At 41.0% G+C, this 23,419-nt stretch overlaps 1 protein-coding gene and 1 long non-coding RNA gene across 3 annotated transcripts in view; one reads left to right on the forward strand and one right to left on the reverse strand.

Moving 5' to 3' along the window:
* Positions 1-23,419, forward strand: part of LHFPL3 (LHFPL tetraspan subfamily member 3) — a 606,934-nt gene that overhangs the window by 540,001 nt on the left and 43,514 nt on the right. The window lies entirely within an intron of this gene.
* Positions 1,103-22,033, reverse strand: LOC118497098. The gene is made up of 4 exons (XR_004899650.1): positions 21,595-22,033; positions 14,358-14,367; positions 8,228-8,231; positions 1,103-1,113 (listed from the first exon to the last, which is right to left on the reverse strand). It is a non-coding gene; the product is annotated as an uncharacterized LOC118497098 (long non-coding RNA).

Below are 23,419 nucleotides of genomic sequence, written 5' to 3' on the forward strand. Positions count from 1 at the left end.
TCTGCTTGGAGCAGTAGCTCTAACAGGTGAAGCCTCTATTCTTTCAATTCATGGGAATAAAAGAGGCAAAAATCTGTCTCCCTTTCTTCCTTCCCTTTTTTCTTCTTTACCCCCCTGCCTTCCATTCTTATTCCCCTAACCGTTTTCCCATGCTCCCTTTCTCATACTTCCTAAGCTGTGATTTTCTCCAGCTCTTTTCCTTCCTTCTCCTTTCTTCTTTTTGGGCCCCCCACAATCCTGAAAAGCAATCCTGAAAGGCACCCCCACCTCATGACTTCCAAGGGTGTCACAAGCATTCACTGCTGAAGCCACACGCATCCTGCAAGGCAAGGAATGCCAACTTAATTTACTGTAAAGCATAATTAAGAGACATGCAGGTGGGGGAGAGAGAAGGGAAGCAAGGAAGGGAAGAGCATCAAAGGAAGGTCCATACTACTTAAAATCCTGAGTGGGCAGGAAAGAGAGGGAGGAAGAACTAGGGGCACTACTGAAAAGACACTTGTCTCTTCACACCAAAATGTTTCCGGGAAGGAGAGACCCTCTTTGGGAGCCAGGGATGGGCAGGTCTGGGCTCATTCCCAGGAAGTATTGGCTCCCTTCTCCCTTCACCTACTTGTTCTTGGCTCCTGCACCCAGGGCCAGTGTAGTCCCACTGGGTTCTGTGCTCAGTAGAGCCCCTGTGTGGGGCCTAATGTTATGCAGCCCCAGACTTGACACTGTATGTTGTAACTGAAGTCTGATGGGACAGTGGAGTGTTGGGGAGCACAGGGTGCCCTGCTTCCTGCCGCATCCCTCTCCCTCCTCCCTGGCCCAACCCCATCCCATGTCCCCAGCTCCCTGGAGGGGTGGATTCTCACCTCACTCTCCTCCCCTCTAGAACCTGAGTCCTGCCTGGTCTCCCTTCCCTATACCCATCGTGACCACTGCCCCAAACAAGGGCCTGGGTGCAGGTGGGGAAGGTCACAGCTGGCTGCACCTATCCTGCAGCCTCTTGGGACACAGCATAGCCATTGCCCTCCCACCCAGGACTGGCAGCGCTGCAGCATGCCTGGCAAACATCAGGCAAAAAGGCTTCAACGTCTCTCCTGATCTAGATACAGAGTCTGAAATAACCTGGCATTAGTCGTCCCTGGGTGGTAGGGGGAGGCATCTGCTCTCCATGGGTTTGGGGAAACCACAAGGGAAAGGGAGATTCCCCAGGGCCTGCCCCAAGCTAGGGAAAAACATGTCAATCTAGGACCTGGGGGTGGGGGGATCCCAGCATCCCAGCAGCCAGCAAGCCTGATACACAGGTGGGGCTCCTTAGCACCTGTGAAGGCCCTGAATAACCCTGTGCCAGATGGAGCACTCAGCCAACTCCCTCCTTCTGTGCCTGTGGAACCCTCTAGTCCTTCCAACTTTCCTGAGAATGTCCATGTTTCTTTTCTAGCCAGCTTGAAGCATCCTCCAGGGACAAAACATAAAGTTTGATTTCGATGACTGCACAAATGAGTTAAATGCTCTGACCTTCGCATTTAACACTGACGTGTAATGAACAGCAAAATTCATGCTAATAATTTAAATTTTTTTACTTAATATGGCATTAAATATCAAATAAAAGACACCATGACTGGTGGTGGTTGCACAACAATGTGAATGCATTTAATATAGCTGAACCACACACTTAAAAATGTACAAGATGTACCTGTAATGTGAACATGTAAAAAGGTTAAGATAGCAATTTTCTGTTATATGTATTTTACCACAATAAGGATTTGGAAAGAAATAAATAAAAACAAACAAATGCCATGACAAGGCACGGGAGAGACTACATTAAAAGGGGAAAGCTTTGTATTTTAATACCTTTAATGGCTCTTTTTCCTGCTTTTTGGACACTTTGCACCTAGCAGTGGGCCTGCAAATTATACACTGGTTCTGCTGGCACCACACAGTCACCTCTACCATGGAGATGATTACGTTAATTCTTACACAGTCCTGGGGGGGGGGGGTTCTAATCTTGTAAGGGGGTGGTATTCCCAATCTATGGCTGAAGCTACTTTCAATCTTAGAACCCATTCATCCACAGGGAGAAAAAAATACCTAAACATAAAAACACAAAGAGATTCCTGCATTTACATGAGCATCCATCACATTTCTAGGAGCCCTCAAACAGGCACAGGGCAGAGTGAGAGTTCCATGATGTGGTTAGTTTGTTAGTCAAAAGAACTTCCCCAAGAGCACAGCTGCTCAGAGATCCAAAATGGAGTGAAAGAAAGCTACGCTCACCTCCTCCCAAGACCAAACTTGAATTACAACTAAATTATAGAACAATCAACCTGAATAACCAAATGGAGACTAGCTGAACAGAAATCTTAAACCAAGAATTTACAGAAGAAATGACATCCAGAATGGTAGGAAGGGGAAAGATGCAAAAATGACTGGCACCACTCCCATGGGCAGCTGCTGAGATTCTGGAGGTATATCTCAGCTGCAGGGGTTCCCAATGAGGAACATGGAGTCTCAACCCCAAACTGGGCTCCCCAGCCCAGAGCACCAGAGCTAGGAAGAGGCAGCCATATAACATCTGGCTGTGATAATCAGGGGAGATTCTGTCTGCCAGCAAGAAACAGGAGTCTGCTAGAGACACAGGAGCCCTCCTGAAGGACCAATACACAAAACCTCATTAATAGCCATTCATCCTGGGCTCCAGCAGAGAGAGAGTGAAGGAAATTCAAGTTGTGTGAGGCAAGACTGGTGTTTTCAGCTCTGGAGAGAAAGCTGAGGAGACAGCCATTAGGATACCTATGCTAAGTCATTCTCCCACACCACAGATGCCATCTTTCTTGGGTGAAGACTCCCCTCTTAATGGCATCAGCCTGGCGGGAAAGCAATAGCCCCACTCTCTGGACTCTGCATAGCCCCACCATGTGGACTTCACACCCAGATGAGGAGTCAGCTGCCTGGCCCAGGCTGTAGAGTTCTGGACTGACTCAAAGGTGTGATGACTAAGTTGTGTGGCTTTGGGGTAGAGGCCATTCCCCCACTTTCCTGTGAACCTGGTGAACCTGACTGGTGCCTCCCCCTCATGGGAGATCTACTAGCTCCACTCTCAGGGCTCCTAGCACTCTGCTCAACCCACCAACCCACCCTAAATTCCTGGTGACTCTGCCCTGCTGAGGTCTGGGCAGACTCCAGGACATACTAAGTTGTATGGCTCTGGGGCAAGGGCTATTCCACTCACCTTACCCCAAGCCTAACCAGCACCTCCCCCTCACCAGAGATCCCCTAGCCCTATCTTCCTGACTTCCAGTGTCCCCACCATACTGAGATCAGGCTCCTGGAAGAATCTGGCACAGGCCAAGTTGTGTGGCTCTATGACAGGGCCTATCTTTCCCTCAACATGGACAACTGGTGCAAAGTCCTCCCTTCACACAGCCAAATCTTGGTTTGTTTGGGCCTGATAAACTGTTGTCTTTACTGTAATGATTTATGAGACCCTGCCCCATCACAAAGGTGTGCAAGCACCCAGTGCATGGCAATTAGTCTTGGTATACCCTAGGACATTTGCTAAGTACCCAGCACTGTCACCAAGTTTGAACGTGTATCAATCTGGTGAACATTACTCGCCCCTAACTGGTGACTCACTGAGAACCTAAACCATGCAACTTGAGTACCACCAGAGGCTCTTTCAGTGACAGCCTAATATTCAGCCAACAGATGGAAGCAGATTGAGGCAGATTTCAGGGTGCCTTAAGATTTTTGCTGACCTGCTCTTGGATTGGTGCTGATAAAAAAAAAACCAGGCTTGGTGAGCAGCTTGACCCTTCCCATGCACACCCAATCCCAGCAGAGGCAGCCACAGACTATGGGTCACTTCGTTGCTCCAAACAGGTTGCCCAGGGCCAGTCACAGACAGCTTCTGACATTGGGATGTACCAAAGCCCCTCCCAAAAGGCCCCAGACCCACAACACCCAGTGGCCGGCTTCAGACAACATCACAGCAGGATCCAATTAGCTTCACAAGTAGCATATCCAAAGGGAGACCTCAGCAGACACCAAATTCTGCTGAGGCAAATTCTGCTCCATGTAGTCAGCACCTGCACAACAGCTTATACACTGTGGACAGGGTTGATCCTCATAGTCAACCAGCCTAAGGCTCAACCACCTGCACAAACAGGCCAACAACAACCAAGACTCAACAAAAAGTGCTTACATAATCCACCCAAGGGACATTCCTGGAGCCCCCAGCTCAGGTGATCAGGGCAATTGTGCCACTGGGTCACACAGGACATGACTGAGAGCCATAGCAGATCTACCTAATAAATAGAAACAAACACAAAAAGGCAGCCAAATGGGGAGGCAAGGAAACATGCCCCAAATAAAACAGGAGAAATCTCAAAAAAGAGAGCTAAATGAAATAGATATAAAGTTCAAAAAATGGTTATAAGGATGCTCAAGAAACTTAATGAGAACTACAACAGCATGAAAAAGGTAATAGAAACCATAAAAAAGAACCAGTTAAAAATGAAGAATATCTGAAAAGAACAATATACTAGAAGGAATAAACAGCAGATTGGTTGGATGAAGCAAAGGATCCAATCAGTGATTTGGAACACAAGGTGTAAGATAACACCCAACCAGAGCAGCAAAAAGAAAAAAAAAAATCAATGAGAACAGTTTAAGAGATCTCTGGGACAACACAAAGTACAATGACATCCACACCATAAAGGTATCAGGAAGAATTGAGAGAACAAGGAATCAACAAACTATTTGAAGAAATAACGATTGAAAACTTTCCCAGCCTGGTGAAGGAAAAAGACACAAAAGTCCAGGAAATCCAGAGAGTCTTAAACAAGATGAACCCAAAGAGGTCCACACTAAGACACATCATGGTTAAAATGACAACAGTTAAAGACAAAGAGAGAATCTTGAAAGCAGCAAAGGAAAAAGTTAGTTACCTACAAGGGCCAATATCCCTGATAAAAATAGATGCTAAAATCCTCAACAAAATGTTAGCAAACCAAATCCAGCAACACATTAAACAGATCACACACCATGATCAAGCTGGATTGGTTCCAGGGATGTGAGGTTTGTTACAATATCTGCACATCAATAAATGTGATACACCCCATAAATAAAATGAAGGATAAAAATCACATAATGGTATCAATAGATGCAGAAAAGCATTTGATAAAACCCAGCACCCATTTGTGATAATAATGAGGTGAGAATAGAGAGAACATACCTCAAAATAGTAAAAACTGTAAGTGACAAACCCACAGCCAACATCATATTCAATGGGCAAAAACTAAAAATGTTTACCTTAAGATTGGGAACAAGACAGAGATGTCCACTTTTCACTACTCATATTCAACACAGGACTACAAGTCCTAGCCCCAGCAATCAGAAAAAAAGAAATAAAAAGCACCCAAATTGGAAAGGAAGAAGTAAATCTGTCATTATTTCCAGATGATATAATACTATCTGTAGAAAACCCTAAATATTCCACACACAAAAAAAAAACTAATAGAACTGATAAATGAATTCAGCAAAGTAGCAGAGTACAAAATAAATATCCAAAAATTAGTTGCATTTTATACACTTGTAATGAACTATCAGAAAGGGAAACTAAGAAAACAGTTCCACTTACAACTGTATCAAAAATAAAATAAAATACCTAGAAATAAATTTAACCAAGGACATAAAAGACCTATACTCAGAAAATTATAAGACACTGAAGAAAGAAACCAAAGAGGACACAAATAAGGGTAAGCATATATCGTGTTCCTGGGTGGGAATAATTCACATCATTAGAAGGTCTATACCACTCAAGGCAATCTATACATTCAATGCAATGCCTATCAAAATATTGTACCAATGGCATATTTCACAGAAGTAGAAAAAATATTCCAAAAATCTATATGGAACCACAAAAGACCTCGACAAGCCACAGCAATGTTGAGAAAGAAGAACAAAGTTGGAGAAATCATGCTACATAATATCAAACTATACTATCAGGCCACAGTAATCACAACAGCTTGGTACTGGCATAAAAACAGACAGATCAATGGAACAGAATAGAGAGCCCAGAATAAACCCATGCCTTTAAAGTCAATGTCTGATAAAGGAAGAGAAAACACACAATTAGGTAAAGACCATCTGTTCATAGTATTTGGAAAATTGGACAGATACATTAAAAATGAAACTATACCACCTTCTTACACCATACACAAGAATAAACTCAAAATGGATTAAAGACTTAAGTGTTAGACACCAAACCATAAAAATCCTAGAAGAAACAAGGCAGTAAAATCTTAGACATTTCTCATAGCAATAGTTTTTCTGATATATCTCCTCAGGCAAGAAAAAATTAGCACATGGGACATCAAGTTAAAATGCTTTGCACTGCAAAGGAAATCATCAACAAAATGAAAAGACAACCCCCTGTATGGGAGGACACATTCGCTAATACATCTGATAAGGGCTAATATCCAAAATTTATAAACATATATAACTCAATACCAAAAAGATACAAACAATTCAATTTAAAAATCTGCAAAGGACCTGAATAAACATTTCTTCAAAGAGCATATACAGATGGCAAATAGACATATGAAAAAATGCTCAACATCACTAATCATCAGAGAAATGCAAATTAAAACCACAACGAGATATCACCTCACGCCTGTCAGAATGGCTAACAAACAACAAATGTTGAAGAGGATGTGGAGAAAAGGGAATCCGCATGCACTGTTGGTAGGAATGCAGACTGGTGCAGCCACTGTGGAAAGCACTACAGAGATAACTCAAAAAATTAAAAATGAAACTGTCTTATGATCCAGCAATTCCACTTCTGGGAATATATCTGAAGAAACCCAAAATACTAGTTTGAAAGAACATATGCACCCCTGTGTTCATTGCAGCATTAGTTCCAATAGCCAAGATTGGATGTGGCCCAAGTGCCCACCAGTACATAAGTGGATAAGAAAGCTGTGGTACATTTACACAATGGCCATAAAAAATAAAAAAATCGCTTTGCAACAGCATGGATGAATCTGGAGAGTGTTATGTCAATTGAAATAAGCCAGTCAGGGAAAGACAAGTACCATATGATTTCACTTATATGTGGAATCTAATGAACAAAATTAACTAACAAAATGGAAACAGACTCATAGATACAGAGAACAGAGTGACAGCTGTCAGTGGGGAGGGGTGTTGTGGGGCTGGGTGAAAAAGATGAAGGGATGAAGCAAAGGAAAAAAAACTCATAGACACAGACAACAGTATGGTGATTACCAAAGGGAAAGGGGTCAGGGGAGGTAGGACAGGGTAAAGGGGGGATAAATGATGATAGAAGGGGTCTGATGAACACACAATGCAATTATACAGATGATATTTTAGAGAATTGTACACCTGAAACATTTAATTTTATTAACCAATGTCATCCCAGTAAATTCAATTTTAAAAAAGAACACAGCTTCTCACACTCAGCACAGATTGTCTATATTTCCAGCATATTGTAAATGACTTAGGTCATTTATCACCCTCCTGTGTGAAGTCTGACACTTAATAAGCTTCTAGTTTTTCATAACTTTTGAATGAAAAGAAGGAATATAGCAGATTTAAGTGCAGAAAATGTTTCTGTAGCACTGTTTATCTAAGTAAAATTTGTAGGGCTACATTATAAATGAGATTTTAAAAAGAGAGGATAGCAACCCGGCCCTTCTAGGTGAGAGAAACTTTATCTAAATTGAGGCTGCTATGGTTTATAACTTCCTCAAAATTACTCTTCATGGACTCTTGATGTAGTCACCCAAACACACCCTTCTCTGCACCTTTGTCAACCTCAGTAAGCTCTTTAGGAATGAGTGGGAAGCTTAATGTATTTCTTGTGAAATAGTACCATTCTCTTGATCGGCTTATCCCAGCTTTGCAAATTGAAAATTTTTCATTCCTGGCATCAACAGCCTGTTAAATTGGTTCTGATTTATAATTGAATCATAAGACCTTTTCAAGGCAACACTTACAACAACAAATTAGTGAAGAAGGGATAGTGGTACTGTGTGGCACTGTGTTCCTGATGGAACAGACTGCTTACCTTACCTGGAGGTTAAATGCAGAGGCCAAATTCCAGGAGAGTTTAATTTCTTTAAAAAAAAAGTAGAAATACACAGAGACTTCTGCCCCACATACTGAAGGACCTAGCATTTATTTCCTATTAATATACTTTTAGTGCTGATCCAAACACATCCCTCTTCTACTTGAAATGTTACTACAAGTCATATTCTTGTGGTTCACATGAAACCTTAGATTTTGAATTCTTTATAGTGACACTGCAGAATATTTCTTCCTTTAGTCCTAAAGGTAAATACACAATCCTCCTGGACTGTCAGACTGAGAAACAGGCTCTTCGCTTAACTAACAAAAAGAACGGTCCTTCTGGATGATTTGCAGGCATGTAGTGTGTCTGAATAATTCTAGATCTTTATGGCAAATCCTTTAAGCATATGCATGATCATACAACACCAGAACTTACAGAGCCAGCTCAGTCTATGACTGAAGGTAATTTCAATCCTATTATCATTCTTTAACCCACTGGAGAGAAAAGAAGGAAACCTAAAAGTAAAAAACAGTTGGTGGGGGGACAGTATTCTTGCATTTAGATGGGTATCCATCACATTTTTAAGTAACCCCTAGTTTCTCAATAGAAGCCTTTAGGCTACCCTAAAGTGTTGCCTTAGAACCATCTGGAGATGGGCTTAAAATTCTGTCACCTGACCCTGACCAGTGTGGCTCAGTTGGTTGGGCTTCATCCCAGAAACTGAAAGATTGCTGGTTCGATTCCCAGTCAAATAACCCGTTGATGTGTTTCTCTCCCTCTCTTTTTCCCTTCCTTTCCCTCTCTCTAGAATCAGCTAAAGAAAAAAAAATTTAATGCTGTTGTCTGTACACTTTCCAGATCTATCAATTCTGAGTCTTTGGGAATTTTTGAGGTAACTAGGAGGCTTTTAACATAGTAAAATTTGAAAACCCCTGACCTCCAGATATTTTCATTAATTTCAGTGACTCATTATTTTTTCAAAATTTAAGGATCCAACATGTTGTATTACACATGTGAGAATATTTAAGCCACTTGCTTAGTGGTATGTTTTGTAATTCCCAAAGTTTCTGTAAGTTTCTTTCAATAATCATTCTTTCAGTAAGCATGTACAGAGGCCGTACAAGACCTGGGCACTGTGCTCACTTCTATAAGTTAACTAATCTTCACAGCCTCTCTGTGCACAGTAACACCTGCATATTTGGTATACTTAGAAAGACACAGACTTCAGGGAAGGCTGAGAAGTGAATCAAAGAATTAAGGCAAAAAGTAATCATAACAACTAAAAGACTCCCCACTCCCTTGTATTATTATAATTTTTCTATATGCTGGGGCTCTGCCCATGTAATCTCATTCCACCTACACAATAATCTATGAAGTAGAAATGAGTATACTCATATTGTCCCTATTTTACAGAGGAGAACACTGTAGCTCAGAGAGGCTATTCAACTTGGAAGCAGTGGAGCAAGGACTCACTCCCAGCAGTGTGCTCCCAGAATGCAGGCTCTTAATCAAAACTATTCCAACCATCACAGTAGTTTTCCCTTTGGGGAGGTGAGGCTATCAAATGTGAATATTTTGTACTCTCTCATCCTCACCTAATTCCTATTCCAATGGTGACTTATTTTATATAAATCCATGAAGCACACATATATACCAGGCTGTGGGGATACAAAGTGAATAAATGTGTGACTCAAGAATCTCTTGATTACTGCCCTAAGCAGGTAGCTCATTTGGTTAGAGCATCATCTCAATAGGCCAAGGTTGTGGATTTGATCTCTGGTCAGGGCACATATAAAAAGCAACCAATGAGTGGAACAACTAATTGATATTTCTCTCTTGCTCTCTCACTCTCTCTCTCCCTCCCCCTCTCCCTCTCTCTCTATCTCTCTCTCCCTCCCCCCACTCTCTCTAAAATCAATAAATAAAAAAGAAGAAGCTTCCCATTACTAAGATATTCAGTCATATAGAAAGTCCAGAGTTAAAACTGAGAACTCCCAACTTCCTTGGCAATCTCAAGGCCATTGTACTGCCTGGTCTGCCTTTCTAAGATTCCCTCAGGAGTAGTTTACAACTGCCTTGCATTACTGAGATATCCAAATAACTGCCAGTTCATTTGTTCTTATTAAAGCACAACCACGCCTGGGGGCTATAAATTTGGAACCAAATCCTTTTTGCCATACAGTCTGGGAAATTATAATATTTTAATACCTTTCAGTGTATTAACATCAGTGTTTTTCTTCCTTCCTAAATGCTGGTAAAATTTCCTGGGCTCTCAAAACTTGCCCCCTTGATATAATCCCTAACAATAAAGAACAAAGCTATGCACAAGAACAACCAGGAGGTTTACAGCTAAAGGTTCTGCAGGAGAGAAATAGGACATGTGGTTTGCAATCATTACTACATAGAAGTTTCTGCGGCAGTTAGTCTAGTTAGAATAAGTTAGTAGATCTTAGCTGTGTCCCAGGCAACTTCCTGCTATGAAGGCTGAATGCAAACCAGAATATCTCACTGTAAATATGAAAACTATGTAAAAATGTCTTGAAGACCCTTTAGATTTGCCCTGAAAGCTAGCATTGCAGATTTCGTTCACCCCAAACCAATCAATAGGTAAGAATTTTCCTCCGTGCTTTTACATTACAGGTGTTCCAGTACTGACAGAGGCTTCCTAGGGGCAAGATAGCCCTTAAGGCTCAGTTTCAGACTTGGGATGTGGGGCAGGCTCAGATCTTACAGCAAATGACAACCACAGGCCTCCCTGCCACCTCACAATTTGGTCTCCCAAAGCAAAGCTACCAGAGAACCCCTTCCAAACATAAATATAGACAGAAAATGTGTCCCACCCTACCCTGCTCAGACTTTGTCAACTTCCCAAGCTGGTTCCCCCCACCATCACCTTGAGAACCCTCAGACCAGATCACCACCGACACCCAGTCTGCTTTTTCCACTTATATTTCTAGATAGCTGGATAAAGACCCAAACATGATGATGCATCTACTACACCCTCATACAACTAACCTCCAGTGAGCACACCTTGACACCTGGCATCTGCTTCATTCATTTCCTGTTGCTCTTCACACACCCCTTCCAGAAGTGGCTCCAAACCTCCTTCTCTTTGCTCAAGTCTGCAACACACCTCCACCCTCCATGGGCCCCACAAGACCCTCTGCTGAGATGAAGCTCATCCAATGACCACTTCAAGTTCCTTTTTGTCCACCTCAAATCTTTCCTTTATTTTCACTTTTTTATTCCCTCACCTCATTTCTGTTCCTGTCCCAGAGCCTACTTTTCCTCTTGAGTCATTTTTTAAAGATTTTATTTATTTATTTTTAGAGAGAGGGGAAGGGAGGGAGAAAGAGAGGGAGAGAAACATCAATGTGTGGTTGCCTCTCATGTGGCCCCCACTGGAGACCTGGCCCACAACCCAGGTATGTGCCCTGACTGGGAATCAAACTGGCAGCCCTTTGGTCCGCAGCCTGTGCTCAATCCACTGAGCCACACCAGCCAAGACTTTTGAGTCATGTTTTAAAAATAAATGCCCATCCTGCCCAACCCCAGTCCCTAGAAATACCATTCTATGTTCTGTTTCTGTGAGTTTGACTACTCCAGATACCTTATATAAGTGGAATCTATACAGTATTTGTCTTTTTTTAACTAGTTTATTTTACTTAGCATAATGTACTCAAGGTTTATCCATGTTGGAGTATGTGTCAGAATGTCCTCCTTTTTTAAGGCTGAATATTCCATTGTCTGTATATACATTTTGTTTATCTATTTATCCATCAATCAGCACTTAAGGTCCTTCCACATTTTAGCTATGCTTCCTGAATTTTTCATACTCTCCCCTTTAGCTCCTCCAGAGTCTCAAGTCTATCAGTTACTTCTTTTTTCCCACATTGAAGTGAATTCTCTCCATTGATGTCTTCCCGTTATCCTATACAGATGTTCAGGATGGTGAAATCCATCCTCTACATCTTGGGTTTTACTCTTTCTCTTGTCTTTTTACTACTACAATTTCACTTTTTAAAATAATCTATTCCCCACATTTCTACTTCAACACTACCTATTCGCTTTAAAAAAAAATAGTATAAATATTTCCTGCATTCAAAAAAGTATAAATAATGATGTGATAAACACCTGTTTACTCAACACATGGGCTAAGAAAAAAATTACTGATATCCCCATTCAGAGCTACATTGGGGTTTAATCTTACTCCTAATCCTTCTACCACCATCCCCCAGACACACACACACACACCCCAAATGACCTTTTTTCTCATGCCTTCTCTGCAAACTTAGTCAATCTTTCTCCCTGACACTATCTCCTCTTGGCTACCATGATGCCAGGCTGTCCTGATTCCCAGCCTATGTCTTTGATCCCCTTTCTCTACCCTTTTTTTAGGGAGGGTGGAGGGGAGAGAGGAACATCAGTGTGAGAGAAAAACATCAATTGGTTGCCTCAACCAGGGATCAAAACCACAACCTAGGTGTGTGTCCTGATAGGGGATCAAACCCACAACCCTTTGGTGCACAGGAAAATGCTCCAACCAGCTGAGGCACCTGGCCTGGGCTCTTCTCTGCTTTCTGTAGGTCCTCTTCCCCTTCCAAGGTTCAGACATTTGTCATCTACTCCTCTCCCTATAATCTCTCTTCTCTATGTTACCCATTTCAATTATTTCGTCTCTCATTGACTATCAAATCTCAATGACTTCCTAATCAAAATCTTCAGTCTATATTTGTTGCACATGTTTCATTTCCAAATTTCTATTTGCACGATAGACATAACTAGACTGTCCTAATAACACCTCAAGTCAGCAAACCTCAGGGCTTTATCCTCAATCCTGCCCAGTTTGACATTCTCAACAATGACTCAGATGGGAATGTATAAACCTATAAAATTGTGGGGCATTGTATAACTGGAAAACAATATGAAATCAAAAGACTTATGTAGAATACAATAGGAGAAAATTTAACAAAGGTCAATGTAAGGACCTGACCATAGTTCTAAGCACCCAACCACATAATTGGAGAGGTCATAGATCAGAAGCTATTGAGAAGAAAAGCACAAGGGATTTCATTAAGTGGCAAGGGTACTGGGCAGCAACTGTGAAAAAAGCTAATGGAATCTGAGGCTGTAAAAGATAAAATATCTAGAGCAAGGAAGAAGTGTCCTCTTTACCAATGTTTGAGGCCTACAGTGCTGATTCAAAGCAAGGCTACAGGAAACTTCATGGGCATTGAGACTGGAGCAACTGGGACCATGAAAGTATCTAAACTGGGTCATATGGCCATGTCCTCAAGTCCATCCAGAAGAAGACACATTAGACAAGGTCTTTGTAGCTCCATAGTGTACAGCACCATTAGGAGGCACTACAGGACACTGATTCAACCCAGGCCAATGAGGAACTCTCCAACTCTGAGCTGCAGATCAGGGAAAGAACTTTTGTGGAGTAGTAGGCAACTAGGGAACGTTTTCAAATTCAGTGAATATGCAGATGGAAATTCCAGCATCATGTCTTCAAATTTTCAGCACCACCAGGATCCTTGATTATATGTACCTGCCTATAATTGAATTGCCATGTAAGATAGTAAAGTTAAAAAGCCAATGTTCATCCTTATAGCCATAGGAGGGGAAAAAAGCATTTAGTAATTTAAGAAAATTTTTAATTCAGAAAACTTGTAATACAGGAGAACTTCCTTGACCCATCAGAGGGTATCCATGAAAAAACAAGGGCTAACTAGTATCATTCTTGGTTGTGAAACACTGGAAGTCCTCTCTTTAAGGTCAGAAACAGGAGAAGATAGATGCCTCCACCACCAGTACCATTAAGCAATTTGCTGGAGGTCCTAATGAAGTATCAAAAATGTTTCACCTACCTAAGAGAACATAAGGCAGAAAGGGTGTGATACTGATCTGGGTTTGATACCCAGCTCTATAGCTTACAATTTATATGACCTTGGGTAATTATTTAATCATATATTATTCGCATCTATAAAATGAGCAATCTTATGTGCCTCAAGGAGTTTTTGTGAGAGATATGCCTCAATAAGAATAATTTAGGAGAGTTTAGTGAAGCAACTATGTACAAAGTTGTGGGCAGGACTACGAAGACCTGGGGGATGATGAAACCTCCCCAGATCAGCAGCAGAGGGAGCTATTACCTAAGGGAGCAATTACCAAAAGCAGGAGAGAAATGGAGCGGGAGCTGTCTCTCTGTAACTGCCTGTGGGAGAAGCCACCTGTGGTTTCTCAGGACCTGTGGCTTTCAGTAGAAGAATACTGCCATCCAACTTGTGGCCTTTAACGAAAAAAAATACCCCAATATTTCTCTCCTTCTATCTGCCAATCTTCTGCCTGTGTCTCTTATCAGCTAAGGTCAGAGAGCAAAAGATCCTACTTGGTGCAGTCTAAGAGGCCTGCCCCCTTGGGGCATAGACCTGGGTGGAGAATGGGTCTGGAGGGGCAATAGGAAAATACCAACTAAGGTGCTTCATAAACTTTAGTCTTTTTCCTCAATCTTCCCAGCTGCATTTTTCTCATCAAGTAAGTTAGATTTTTTTTTAGCCACTCTTATACATTTTCAAAGAGTCTCAATTCAAAGAGCATTCATTGTTTTATTTGATTCCCTTTGCACTTTATTAGGTAGATTGGGTAAGTGGTATAATACTGAGGCTTAAGAGATTAAATGACCTTCTGAAGATCATAGAGGGTTCAAGGCTATAACCCAGATTCATTAGATTTGTAAGATATCCCAGGTATACAAATGCTAAAAATATTATTTGAAGGGGAAACCTTTGAGTAAACTAAATGATATTAAACATTATCATCATCCAGCTACTTTCATTAGACAGAAAGTTGCATCTCCAAACAATGATTTGACTCTACTCATAACAAAGAATATATATAATTTATAATAAAGAATATATATATAACTAAATATATTATTAATAAAAGAGAAAATTAGAACAAATTAAAGGAGCCTAATTCAAATATGCTAATTATAAAAGTTACTCTAGTGGCTGTGGGTGAGCATCAGATTGGATTCTGAGATCCTTGACATCAGTAAGTTATACAATTCTCATTATTGGAAAAGAAGCAATACACTATTTTCTCAGAGAGGAAAAAGGGAAATGTTCCTAGGGAAAAAAAAACTGTATATTTCTTGTGGAGAAACCTTCCTTTTATGTAAGAAGCTGAGTGACATAATGGACAGTGTCTTTGACAACAGTTTCATAACTAATAAAAATGAGCATTTTCCATGGCTGTTTCTTGAAATGAGGGCATAACATTAAAGTGCATCTCAGTGAAAGTGATTCTGGGAGAAGTTAAGGTAATGGTCCAGGCATAAAGTTTCTTGGTGTTCTAACAGTGTTGCTGGTGGTCCTCAGAGACCCTGAGGAAAAAGGAGTGTCCTTCCCTTTGAGACCATTTCCCCAAGTAGCACTTCTGTCAGGCAGGCTTTTGAATGGCAGATATCTGGAGGTTGTTCTCTCCATCAGGGTCAGCAGTGAGTGCTAGGGTTGGACCCTGCTGACTGAGGGAATTCTTGGGCTTTGGGGAACAGATCAGGAGGCAGTAGGGCTGGGCTGAAGATCTACAATGACAGCATTGTGACTTCTCATTCATGGATCTGTCAGTTCCTGAAAGGCAGCAGGTTAGAACTCACTGAGGCAAGTGATGCACACACTGCTTCTCCCACCATCCTCCAGCAATGTGTTTTCAACTATCAAGGAGTAAAGGGACACTCCATAAGGATAAAAAAGAAAAAGAATAGAATCTCCCAGATTCACCTCATTCAAGCTTAAGCCTCAAATACAACTTCCCCAAAATGCCATATAGTCTGCCAGCAATAAGAATCTGCCCCTCACCTCTTGTGGGAAGTTACAGAACAGGGTTAGTTGGAATTCTTATCTCTGAACTTTAACACAGGTGAAATGAAATGAAAATGAACTTGAGGGGTAGACTGGAAAGGAACTGACATAGGAGTTACCACCTATTGCCACCTCCAGGCACCAAGCACATTAAAATATAACCTCTAATCTTCCCTACTTACCATTCAGGTAGGTGGTATTACCTCCATTTCATTTCTTGGATTAGAAAAAGATGTTCTGAGATGATAAGCTATTGGCCAGGGTTACACGTTGATAGAGCTGCATTTGATCCCAGTTTTCTCTGACTCATGCAGGGCTCACACTGCCAGTTCCCTCAAAGTAGCAGAAGGCTCGATGCTTTGGCTTCTGTCATTTGGGGAAGGGTGTTTCTGGGCTCCCTGGCTGCCTATGTATGAGCAGCTTGTCTTGCCTGAGTCTCAGGTCCCTCGCTGGGTACTGGATACAACTGCCCTTGCCCCTGCAGAGCTCAAAACTGGACAGATCTTGACCTGCCACATCCTGGGGCCAGCTTTCCCAGATTTATCCACATCTCATTGGCCTTCACAATGGCCTATCTGGCCTATCTGGCCTATCTGGCCTATCAATCTGGAAATTGATAGAACCAGATAGATGAAACTCATTACAGAAGAATCAAAAAGGTAAACCTGCCTCACACACACATGTGCATACACACACATGTGCATACACACACAACCTCCCCCAGCTGCCCAGATCAGAGATGGGGGAAGAGCCCAGCTGCTTGCAGTACCCAGTCCCAGAAGAACATGTGTGGGAAGATGTGTAGCTGAGAACCTGGGTGTCTGTCAAATCCCATATGCTCTCTCAGATGTAGACAGCGTAGCTCTAGGACACAGAGCTGGAGTGATGCTCTGCTGAGTGCCCTGCATATCTGGGTTAGTGGGTTTTTCCTAATTAGAGCCCATAACCCACATACCCCTACCCCTACACCCTTGCCCCTCAAAAGAAATTAACAATAGAAATGGCTCTGTGTTGTTGATTCCATATTATATTTTGTGTTGTTTTCCTTGACCTTCATTTGACTTACTCTCTTCATCTCAAAATCCTATAAAGTGAACAATGCAGAAATGATGGGTAAGGGTTGATCTTCTGGTTAGAAACATTTTGATTTATTCTTATGGATATACTGAATTTCATTCTGGCAAACCATAATTGGCTCAACTGCCTCCATTTTTAAAGAGCCTCTGCCAACACCTGTGATTGCTGACCTATTACAAATAAGCCAGCACAGTTAAAACTTCTATTTGTTTCAGTGACATCAAGGGCTACCCAAAATACAAGCACTATGTTTTCAGGGTCTTATATTAGCTCCTCTTCTGTTGGGATCTGCTTGGCAGAAGTCCTGAGTTGCCTCAGGCAGCTTGTGGTCAAGATGGCAGGGCACAGCCAGAAAAACAACTGACATTTACAGAATGCTTACTGCACGCCAGGCACTTTCCTTCAGTCATCATTTAGTTCTAACACAATGCTAAGGGGTAGGATTTACTGTCCTCATGGAGAGATGACAATACAGACTTACACAGTGAGTCACTGGCTGGGTCAGGATTTGAACCCATATTCTCTCTGATTACAAAGCCCATTTTCCTCTTCAGCCATGTTCCTCTCTCCATTTCACCCCTGGGAGAATTGGGCAGTGAACTCCATAAATCAGTCATTCATGATAGACAAGCAGCCCTGGAGAGAAAAGCTCTCATATTTTGCTGAGCAGGTCTCATCCTGATGCAAACAGATGCATTTCTCTGGAGGGAAAAATAAATCTTCTTTTTTTAACTTAGTGTTATTCTTAATTTTAGTCTGATTCTTTCTCCTACAGTCCCATTTTCATCTTTCTTCCCAGCCTTTATCATTCTTTTTCTCACCTCCCAAATCATTTCTCAATTTTCCTTTTTTCCTCTTTGCTGATTTCTTGCCAAGTCAAGGAATGGCTTTGTTCAGCTAATCATTCACCTAACATATATTGAATCACATACTACCTGCCAATGAGAGACAGAGAAGAAAAGCAACCGTAAAGGACTGGTTGCTCCTGGAACACAGAGGAAGAAGTAGTTGAGCAGCGTTGCAGGGGTCAGGAGAGCTTCCAAAAATAGTTTCCTCATCCAGGATAACCCACCCTGACACCAACAGAATCCTTTACAAACAGAACAGAAGTCTCACCATTACTCTTTGGATATTCTTACATTCATTCAACAGCAGTAGCATGTGTAGTGTTCAAGATCTCAAACTCTGAAGCTACCAAACTGCCTACAATAAAAAACCCATGTCCACCATCTGCAAGCTATAAGACCTCTCCACACCACTCCTTCTCTATCTGTAAAATGGGGATAATAATAATAATGCCTACCTCTTGGGTTGTTCATAAAGTGCCTAGAGCATTGCCTGGCACAAAGTTAGCACTATATAACTGTTAGCTGTTATCCTTCTTCACTCAGTAACAAACATTTATGGAGCCCCTTCCATATAAAAGTTCCATGCAGGAGACAGCACTGAATACCAAGAAGCACCATAGGCTAACAGCTAATGGCATGGAGTTTAGTGTCAAGTACAAATTCCACGACTACCCTTGTGACCACAAGCAAGCTACTTATACTCTCCAAGCCGACTTGCACTTATGTAAAATGGGAATAGTAATATCTGTCTCACAGTACAATGATTACAGGTGAAAAATAATAGGAGACTCTTAGCCCTGAGCCTGTCTTACACATGGTGAGGGGCAGAATACACGACAATGCTAATGTAACTGCTACATTAGTTCCTGCTGCCTTTTAGGAACTGATGGCAGGCACAGTTGCAGGCCTAAGAAACTGACTCCATGGAGCTTCAGCCAGGTAGAAAAGCAAACTCTACCACTCCCAAAGTGGGGAGGCTTGTGATAGCAAGAACTTCACTGAAAACTGAATGCTCAGTTTATGTATTGAGGAAAGACACTCTGGGCAGTTTTCTCATGGACTCAGCCATCCCCCAGGATGCTCACTTGAGACAGATCAAACAAACTGCCATGTAGGACCTGGGTGTCTAGAGAACCCAAACTGTACATGTGTGAAAGATGTATAGCATCCTCAAATACATTCTAAAGGGAAAGAAAAGATCTCAAATGTGACATCTTTTCCTCAGCTAAGTAAAGGGGCAGGCACCCAATAGACAGTTCAATGTGGTACTGGAGCCAATAAGAGCACTTGACTGAGAGTCAGCCTACTTGGCCTCAAACACTTCACAAGTGTGTTTTAATCCCTTTATTAGACAGTGTAGGTTGAAGCATTGGGCTGCTTAAACTTTTCAAAAGAAGACAAAGTAGGTATGTGTGTGTATATAAATGTTTGTCCAGTTTACTTGTTCATCAACTAATCTTCCTGAAAGAAATGTATAAAATGTGTTGTTATTAAGATTATTTTAAAAGAAAAATAGTGACAGACAACCCTATTAAGGAAAAAAAGAACTGAAACCAGTATGTTAATTTTTAAAATTCTGATTATTAACAATATACGAATGTGCTCATACTCTCCCACACACACATTTTATTTACTGTTCTGTATATTTCCAAAGGGATTTCGGGTACTGACAGCAAACTGCCTTTGATCACCATTCGCCTTCACTGAGTAGTTCTCAGAATGGGATGCAAGGACCCTGGCAAGATGTTCAGTTGCACCTATTTTACAAACCTACTCCTGGCAGTCCTCAGTATGTAACATCTAACAGTGTTTTGTGGGGACAATGCCAGGGAGGAGGATGGGTGAGCAGTTAAGCCCTCATTTGGGGATCCCTCACTGCCATGAGCACTGATGCTGGATGAGCAGGTGAGCCAGGAAATGTGAGAGGACTCCCAAGAAGTACTGTCCACATGTGGCTGCCAGCAGCTCTAATCTCATTTCTCTAATTCTCTTTGTTATTAGAATGGAAACATTAACCTCACTCTGGATATTAAATTAATTTGGACAAATCACAATTGTTGCCAATTAACTATATGAGTATTTCCTCTTAATACTACAATACACAATTGCACATAATTGCAACCTAATTTATTTGCTTTAATTAATATTTGACTTATATAAAAAGAGATGGGAGAAATTGTTCAGGAGTGTCTTTCTGCTAACAGTGTTTTAGTGCCTAAAAGGAAGACTTTTTACACTAAGGTAATTCTTTCTTAAATTCAAATGAGTTGGGTTTCAAGGAGCTCTCAGAATAACAATACACACAGGTTAATTCAGGCCCATTGGTTACCCCTAATCCTGCATTAAAACTCTATAGTTTGGCGGCTCTTAAATTATTGTCTCCCTTTATAAGGTGAAATACTTATTCTTCATATACAGGGCAGGCCTGGGCACAATTGTGAAATCAAAATTTGTCTCTGATGCTCTCCCATGGTCCTTTCTTTGACTCCCTTGTCAGTGCCTCCCTGTAAGCCCACCCCCAGATCCACACCTTTGGCCTCCCTCCCTGTAGCCCACCAGACCTAAGCCAGCTCTGAGTTCTCTGGCCTGAGTTCTGGCAAGCCCTGGGGAAGGAGGGGTGGGAGTGAATTGATTCACAGTAATATATCACCTGACTGATAATAGCTCTCAGATAATCACATATAGTATAGCCCTTTGTAACCAAAAACTTCAAAGCCTTAGGCATGTTTAATGGTGATGGAAATCTTGCTTATTAGTAGTAGAAAAAGGAGATTTTTCAGATCTCAAAAAGCCCTTTAGATTAACAAACAAAAACATCTCAACTCTACACCCACAATAGAGACAGAAGGATCCCCAGTTTAGTCAACTACTGATTCAACCTGTATTTTAAATATTTATCAATCACCACTGTGTGTCCCACATTGCAGCAAAGGCTAGAGGTAGAGGAAGACCCTCTATATTTACAAAACTTTTCCCTTTCCACTCTTTCTAGAATTATTTGTTTTAACTTTGGGGAACACAGGATTAAAAAGAGGTTTGTTAGACAATCTACAGAATGGGAAAAAATATTTGCAAGTTATATACCCAATAAGGGATTTATATCAAAATATATAAAGGCCCTCATTTGTGTGGCTGAGTGGACTGGCATCATCCTGCAAACTAAAATGTTGTCAGTTGGATTCCCAGTCAGAGCACATGGCAGGGTTGTGGGCTAGGTCCCCAGTTGGGGATGTGCAAGAGGCAGCTGATCGATATTTCTCTTGTACATCAATATTTCTCTCTTTCTCCCTCCTCTCCCCTCTCTCTAAAATAAATAAAAATAAAATCTTAAAAATATAATCATATAAAGTACTCTTAAAACTCAACAATAAAAAGACAAGTGACCTACCCTGACTGGTGTGGGTCAGTGGAATGGGTGCCAGGCTATGAATCAGGGGGTCACTGGTTTGGTTCTCAGTGGGGGGATGTGCCTGGATTGCAGGCCAGATCCCCCATGGGGGACTCTTAGGAGGCAACCACACATAGATGTTTCTCTCCCTTTCTTTGTCCCTCCCTTCCCTTCTCTAAGATAAATAAATAAAATCTCTGGGGGGAGGGGGAGACAAGTGACCCAATTAAAAACTGGGATTTTTTTTAATTAGAAAAATTATTTCTGCTCATATACTTTATTATTCAGGAAACAGTCTTACACACAAATCTGAAATAATGTACTATCACATACTCTGTTTAAAGACAAAGCACCATAAGTAAGGCTGATCAGTTGTCCAGAGTTCTCAGCTTATGGGATCTTGCTTCCTGATTTAACATTAATTTCTAAAAGTTGGAAATGTCACCTCCCCCCCAAAAAATGTTAAGAGCATTATAAAAAGTAATCACTCTATTCAATATTATGCTTATAGAAATGGAGTGTATTTTCTTTAAGAAATCAAAATCTGAAAAGAAAATGCCACTTAATATCACTGGTATGTCAGTATAGGTCAGCAGGATAATATACTGTGATAAACTTATCTTTTTGATATCAAGAAGATATTCTAGTCCGAGCTTTAATATGCTTCCCATGTTTTCTACTAGATGCTTCTTTTCTACTGCTTCTTATCCTTTTCCATATTTCATGTCAGAGGATTGATACAGCCTTTAAAACTTCATTAACAAGAACAAATCCAGTCAGTACCCATTGATTCCTTCTCAAAAAGCACTCTAACCCATCAGATAGCCAGTAGTTTCATTCTCTAGAGTAGTGAATACTCTAGCCATGAAAAATCTCAATAGGACACATATGAATGCAATGAATAGAAGAGAAGATCTGTTGAGTTTTGGAATGTTTGATGCATTGGATCCATCTCAGATTATGAAACCTAAACCTCCCTTTGTAAACAGGAAGCTAGATGCAAGTCCTTCCGTAATATATTGTCCATTTACTCTGTAGGCCAAGAAGGCTACTGGTCTCTGATGCCCATGTTCATCAGTCATACAGTCAACACTTGGAGTTTCAACAATAACATCTAAATTATTCCTCTGGGTGAGGAAGTAAGACACCACCACCAGAACATACACCATCATGGCCAAGAGCATGGACACTGAGGGCCGCTTCTTCAGCTTTAAGTTGGAGCAGTTGAGCACTAAGAATGGGACTCGGTACAAATTCTCCTTATTGGGGATGGCAAGGGCAGCTCTCAGTTTCAAACCAAAAATTTAAATTGCTATTTCTTCACATGGTCATTAAACATATGGGAGATTCTTAACATCTTTAATCATTAGGGTAATACAAATCAAAACCACAATGGGATACTGCTTCACATCCATTAGGATGGCTATGATCAAAAAGATAGAAAATAGCAAATGTTGGTGAAGATACAGAGAAATTGAAACCCTCACATATTCCTGATGGGAATGTAAAACGGTGCAGGTGCTTTGGAAAACAGCTTGGAAATTCTTCAAAAAGATAGTAACCATATAATGCATCAAATCTATTCCTAGGTATACACTAAAAAAAATTAAAATATATGTCCACAAAAATCTTGCACAAGAATGTTTACAGCAACATTATTCAAAATAACCAAAAGGTGGAAACAGCTCAAATAACTAGCAGCTAAAGAGTGAATAAACAAAATGTGGTATAGTCATACAACAGAATACTATTTGTCAATAAAAAGGAGTGAAGCACTAATTCATGTTATAGCATGGATGAACCTTGAAGATATTAGGCCAGCTAAAAGAAGCCAGTCACAAAGGACCTCATCTTGCATGACTTCATTTATATGAAATGTCAAGAATGGGCAATTCAGAGAAACAGAACATAAATTAGTATTTCCAGTGAATGTAGGGAGGGGGAAATAGAGAGGTACAGATTTTCATGGCGATTAAAATATTCTAGTAGCACAACTCTGTTAATACAATGAAAATCAATGAGTTGTACATTTTAAGAGGTATTTTACAGTATGTGAATTACATCTCAATAAAACTATTATATTTTTTAAATGTTCCTCTCCCATACGATAGTGAGTGGTAAATCTTCAAGATGGGAGTATGGTTTATGTTGTAATTTA

The sequence above is a fragment of the Phyllostomus discolor genome, chromosome 10 (genome assembly GCF_004126475.2).
Source record: "Phyllostomus discolor isolate MPI-MPIP mPhyDis1 chromosome 10, mPhyDis1.pri.v3, whole genome shotgun sequence".
Classification (NCBI taxonomy): Eukaryota; Metazoa; Chordata; class Mammalia; order Chiroptera; family Phyllostomidae; genus Phyllostomus; species Phyllostomus discolor.